The following is a 6,280-nucleotide window of genomic DNA, read 5'->3' on the forward strand; positions in this document are numbered from 1 at the left end:
ATGCAAATTCTTCTGCAGGGGATTTACTCTTAGGCTCATGTAGCCAAACCATAGCAGGGGCAGTGAAAGAAGAGAGGGTAAAAAAATGTGTAATATGCTTTCTAAAATATGACAAATTAACACAGAAAAGACTCTAGTGAAACAGCTGAACCACTGACCTAGCATTTTGAGATATACAGGATTTTTTTTTTTTTTGGTGGTCTCTTTTACTACACAGCATGTGAAAGGAGTGCAGAGCTCAGCCACCCCCAGCTAATTGCTTTGGCTCTTTTGCATGAAGATCATTTGCTGACAAATTGTTACAGACACATTTAGGCAACAAGTTTTTATAGGATGCCTGGTGCTCTTTATAATGCAATTAGCTTTATTTAGTATACATGTTTTCTTATGCATTGTTGTTCTTTCACTGGCAAACAATAACAATGAAATCTGTACCCTTCAAGAGGCTGAATCTTTCCTCATGTTTCCTGGATTTGAGCTGTCTTTTGGGAGCATAGAGTCATCAAAGGGAAAATCCTACCTAATGTTTAGTAAAGGGAGTTTTGTTTTAATGTCTGGGAAAGTTAGAAGAAAATATGGACTGCAGTTGATCTTATTCTTTTGCCAGCTTTACAAAAGACACTAGGAACAGTTTATTTTAGAAAGCAAAGAGTTTTGATCTGCTCCAAAGGAGCCGCAAAGAAAAACCTTCCTATGAGTTCACATGTTGGAAGACTCCTTGCAGCATTTACTCAAGCATGCCATGGATAGGTAATGAAAAATCACCAATTCTGACATCTCCAAACCTCTGCTTACCAGCAAAGAATCAAGGGGGCACCAGGTCTATATCTCTTCCAGCAGTGGTAAAGTTCTCCAGGAAACAAGTTCTCCATATATGTGTCCTTTTGTGCAAGACGCATCCCTACCATCAGGTACTGTAATGGTGTTACATGCCTGGTCTACCTTGAAGCCATGCTGACATTCGTGTGCAAGGTATCCCTTGTATCATGGAGGACCCAGTCTGGTAGCCCTGAAAATGAAGTGTTCTGAGCACCTGCCTGAGATGCAAGCAGGGAATAAACTTAAATTCATTTCTTCCAAGGTGATTCAAATGCACACATTTTAGGAGGGTCCTAACCACAAAAAGATAGGCACATTTTTTGAATAGGGATACCCCTTTTTGGAGCTGTTCTTCTTACCATGAATTAAACATAGCAAGAGAATGCAGACATCCTGTTCTTGACTGGCCATCATAATCACTACACCTGAAAGACTTTCTTTCTTGCTAGCTGCAGTGCTTTCTTGTGCATTACCTTATTTTCTAGGATCTCTTGCACAAAGAGTAAGGCACTGCTCTGCAGCCTGAGAGTCCTGTTAGCATAGAATTTGATTGACAGTTTCCCACCCTCTTCCTACTGCCTAAAACTTTACATGTGTACACCTACAGGAGCAAACAGATCATGATCTAATCACTCTTAGTACCTGCATTTGACACAGAAGGTATTATTCACTATCCACAGAAGGCTCTGGGTCCTAGATGTGTTCCAGAGACTCAACTGACTCAGGAAATGGAGCACAAATTTCTTCTCTCTCCTGTGACCATGCCAACAACTGAGCTAAACAGTCTGCTCAGTTCCTCTCAGTTTCCCTGACCTAGTACATGTCTAAATCAAATGCAAAACACATTAACAAGAATCCCTGCAATTCATCAAGAAAGAGTCATATCCCAAAGCCAGTTATGCAGCCTGTTGTGACAAGCTTGGGTGGCTGTGCCTAGGACCACTGTGGCTTTCACAGGTGAATCAGCAGCAGGAATTTCTTCAGGTAGAGTGCAATTACCAGGACTGGAATTTAACCAAAATTATCACAGAATCACAGAATGGGTAAGGTTGGAAGGGAACACAGTGCGTCCAACCTCCTGCTCTGATCCAGCCTCCCTGCTTGAGGAGGGTCCCCTAGACTACATTGCACAGGATCGAGTCCAGATGGTTCTTGAATATCTCCAGTGAGGGAGATTCCACACCATAGGGCAACCTACGTGCATAATCACCTGCAAGTAAAGAAGGATCTGGGAGTCCTGGTAGGTGACAAGCTGACGTGAGCTGGCAATGCATCCTTGTGGCTGGGATTTCCTTGTGTGGAATCCTGAAATGCATTGCAAAGAGTTTGGCCAGCAGATCAAGGGAGGTGATCCTCACCCTCTACTGGGCCCTAGTGCGGCCACATCTGAAGTGCTGTGTCCAGTTCTAGGATCCTCAAGACAAAAAAGACAAGGGTCCAGAGGAGGGCCACAAAGATGATTTGGGGTCTGGAGCATCTCTCTCATGAGGAGAGACTGTGGGAGCTATAGGTCTTTAGTCTGTTGAAGAGAAGGCTGAAGAGGGGATCTCATTACTGCACGTAAATATCTCCAAGGCGGGTGCCAAGAGGATGGTGCCAGACTCCTTTCAGTGGTGCCCAGTGACAAGATGAGGAGCAATGGCCATAAACTAAAACACAAGAAGCTTCACCTCAACATGAGGAAGAACTTTTTTACATTGAGGGTGGCAGAGCACTGGAACAGGCTGCCTGCAGAGGTTGTGGAGTCTCCCCCTCTCGAGACATTCCAAACACACCTGCACACAATTTCTGTGTAACCTGTTCCAGGTGATCCTACCTTGGCAGAAAGGTTGATCTAGATGATCTCCAGAAGTCCCTTTTGACCCTAAGAAAATTGTGGTTCTGCCTATTGCCTTCTGTCCTGTTTCTCAGCACCACTGAGAAGAGCCTGAGTCCATCCTCTTGGCACCGTCCCTTCCCATCCTTAACAGTCACTGCCAGGACATTGACTTTGCACCTTGCTGAGAAACTGCAAGTGTCTTCAGCAGGGTATTTACTCCAGGGAGGTGGTGTGGCCAAGCAGAGTATGGCGGTGAACTCCTGCCTGCTGGCTGACCTGCACCCTCCTCAGCAGAAGCTCTCTGTCATCTTCTCCACAAAACTCCTGCCTCACCCCAGCCCAGTTGAGGCTGGTAATGTCTATGGGATTTTTTTAACCACAGGCCATAGTACTGTATAATTATGAAAGTACTTTATAAAAGACTTTTGGTTGTATATCCTAAAGAAATATCCAGAGCCTTTGAAAACTTGGTGCTCCCCTGCTGTTTCCCACATGCTGCATGACCAGTTTGAAGTAGAAGTATGGAAATGGACCAAATAATCTCTGCAACTTTCCTGTCCCTACTTTCCTGAGGCAGACCTTTCTGAGAAAAGCATTTCCCTTTGGCCACCACTGACCAAATGGATACAGAAGGCAGCAGGGAGCAAAAATACTCCGAGATCTCAGAGCCAGCACCTTGGTTTCCCCAGATAGGTGCCCAAGGCACCATGTGCCACCTCTAGCCCAGCTTTCTCAGTTCCTGCAGTGCTGTCTTCAGTGGGTGGCAGAGGGCTACGTGTGATCATGGAGAACTGCAGGAATAAAAATGAATCATAAAGTAATATTTATAGCTCCAAATGGAAAGTGATGAGACAAAAAACCAATTCCCCTGTTTGAATCCCTGTGTTACATTCAGAGATTTAACAAAATCTGATGAGCATTTATTATTGTACAGCTATTGGAAATAGTTGCACAGATTTCTCAATCTCTCCCACTTCCTGAGCCTTGCTTTCAAGTACATTATTGCATGTATGCCATCTAAGATGGGGTAGTGAGCTGGCATATGACACATGCTGGAAAAATGGGCCAACTAAACAAAATGTAAAGTGACACTATTTCTCCTCAGTGAGGGTCTGATTCAGTTCAAGAATGTCTCATATGTGCCTAACTTTTAGCAGGCACTGAAGTGCCATGCTGAAGGAGAAGAGTGGAATTGCTTACATTCTTGGAGTGAAGCACGTGGAGTTTAAGAGCTTTGTGGAATCCCAGCTTAAACTAATAGCATTGTATTTCTTGTTAACTGAGAACAAAAGCAAGCCAGTTTGGGATCACGCTGACCTAGATGCTATCAGAGGTTAGCAAAAATGACTGGTCAGACCTGTCAGGACTAAACAGCTGCATCAAGCAGTGGGGGGGAGCTCCGGGGGAAGGAGGGCACAAGAGTTGCAAATAGAGAGACAGAGGAGCAGGAGGAAAAGATGGAAACTTCGTGTCCTGAATACGCATGAACATGTGTGTGTGTGTGTGTGTGTGTGTGTGTGTGTGTGTTCTCTGCAGCTGAAGCTTTGGTCTTGTCATTTGCATATACACAGATCACCGGACATCTTTCGCCCAACCTTTCAGAAACAACCTTATGGCGCCATGACTCCCATGCTCTCAGCACTCCTTGGGCTTCATTTCCATAAATTACAGTACAAAAGGATAATAGCCAGTTAGCAGTCCCAGCACTGTCTGACATACAAAGCACCAAGAGCAGGAGTATTTTCCTTGCCATCCTGTGCCCCTCTTGTGGACCAGGTGTAGCCCCACTTGCAAAATGTGGTACTGTACCAGCAGTTTTTGACCTGATTGCAAAGCTAACTAAAGCTAATTTATCATGACAGGCTAATCAGGATGACAAGGTTGGGTAGGTGACACTTTACAAAATCTCCGATTTTTAATTTTTTTTTAATCCCCTTAGCAATTTATTTTCTGAATAGCAAAGTTTTCTCCAAGAATGTTCCAAAACATAGTCAAGGTTAACCATGCTGTGAGCTTATTCAATATTTATGATTCTTTTTTATTTGTACTAGGACTTTTTGGGGACTCCAAATAGTCCATTAATCAAACCAAGTGACAAAATAGGCCATTTGACAATTTGTACAGGGGCTGTGTATTTTTTTTTTCTGTTCAAGAATAAAGAACCAACTTAACTTCATCAACAGTTCCTGATTAATTGTTACAAAGTGTCATCCATAAATTTTCCTTCGATCTAATAATCCTTTCAGAAGACTTAACAATATCCCCAGTGATTTGGGTTTTATTGAGGGCTGAGTTCCTGGAGAAGCAGTGACACAAATAGCTCAAGTGAACTGAGACACCTCCGTGGACAGTCTTCACAGAGTTGACAGTTCTGAAATACAATTATCAGTGTGATCTGCTTAAGAATTCATCATCAGCTCCTGCCTTCTGAAGACTTAAAAAAATACCGAGGCATACAAAGAAAAAGAGGTGATAAGAAGGCATCATTTTCTTCCAGCCTCATAACTGTAAATTGAAGAAAATTATTTTCTTTGCCTGCAGCTCATTGGCATATAGGCAGCATTATATTATAATTTCATAAGCATAAATCCTTTGAATAAATTTCAGAAGAATAACTGAATTAGAAATGCAAGTAAAGTATCTAAAAAACTTAACTGTACTAGGCAGGAAAAACTGAATGCGAGTAAAACTGGCATGGGGAGATTTACTATCTGCCTTCTCATCCTCTGTCTGTGAAGGGAATACTCCCCCACTCCTCCAACTAACCTGATCTAGCTAAGGTAAATTTTAAGAAGGAAAAAAAAAATGTTAATTTCAACCATCATTTCCATACCCAGCAGGAAAAGATGAAATCTAACCCACCTTGCTGCCTTCTTTTGCAGAATTTCAGCTGTATTTCATCATTAATTAATCTTGGAGATACAACAGGCTTGGGGTTTGTTGTAATTATTGTTATTTGTTTATTTATTAGTAGTAAGCATATGGGAGATCAAAAGCATGCCTCCCAACTGTTCCCTAGCAACAAGTCAGTCAGTTATTTGCACAGAAGTCATCCAACCTTCCCACAAAGTGAATCTGGGATGCAGGACTCCCATGGTGCCCTCCTTGCCCCATCCCATGGGATGAGGGATACTGCAGGTGCCGATGCTCTCCAATGTCCAGCCGGGTGAACTGCACAAGTGTCTGCTAAGAGACAGAAATAACTCACCTTTTCTGAGAAGCCCTGGGGAAAGGCTTGATTTTATAGTTACATCATAAGATGATTGCAAGTCAGGAGATCAAAGTTAAGCCCTGTTATTGACTTCCTGTCCAATTTGGGCAAGTACTCTCTCGTCAGTTACCTGTCTGCCTGCCTTTGGGAATTTAGACTCTTGTCTCTGTGACTTAGCTACTCACCTTTAAGATGGGCATGCTAGTTTCATATTCTCCATTTTTTTCCATAATTTTTCTGTTATGATGTGTGTGTTACTATTATGCTACATTTTCAGTTGACCTGGATTGCTAAGGCCACTGTTGAATTTGGTGCAGCAGTCCTATGGTTTCAGCTGGAGAAGGTTCATCATGACCCTAAGTTCATCATAAGCTGGTTTCAGCTGGAGAAGGTTCAGACACCCAGGTTGTCTGAACTAGTGTGAAACCCTC

This window comes from Vidua chalybeata, chromosome 1 (genome assembly GCF_026979565.1).
Source record: "Vidua chalybeata isolate OUT-0048 chromosome 1, bVidCha1 merged haplotype, whole genome shotgun sequence".
In the NCBI taxonomy this organism is placed as follows: Eukaryota; Metazoa; Chordata; class Aves; order Passeriformes; family Viduidae; genus Vidua; species Vidua chalybeata.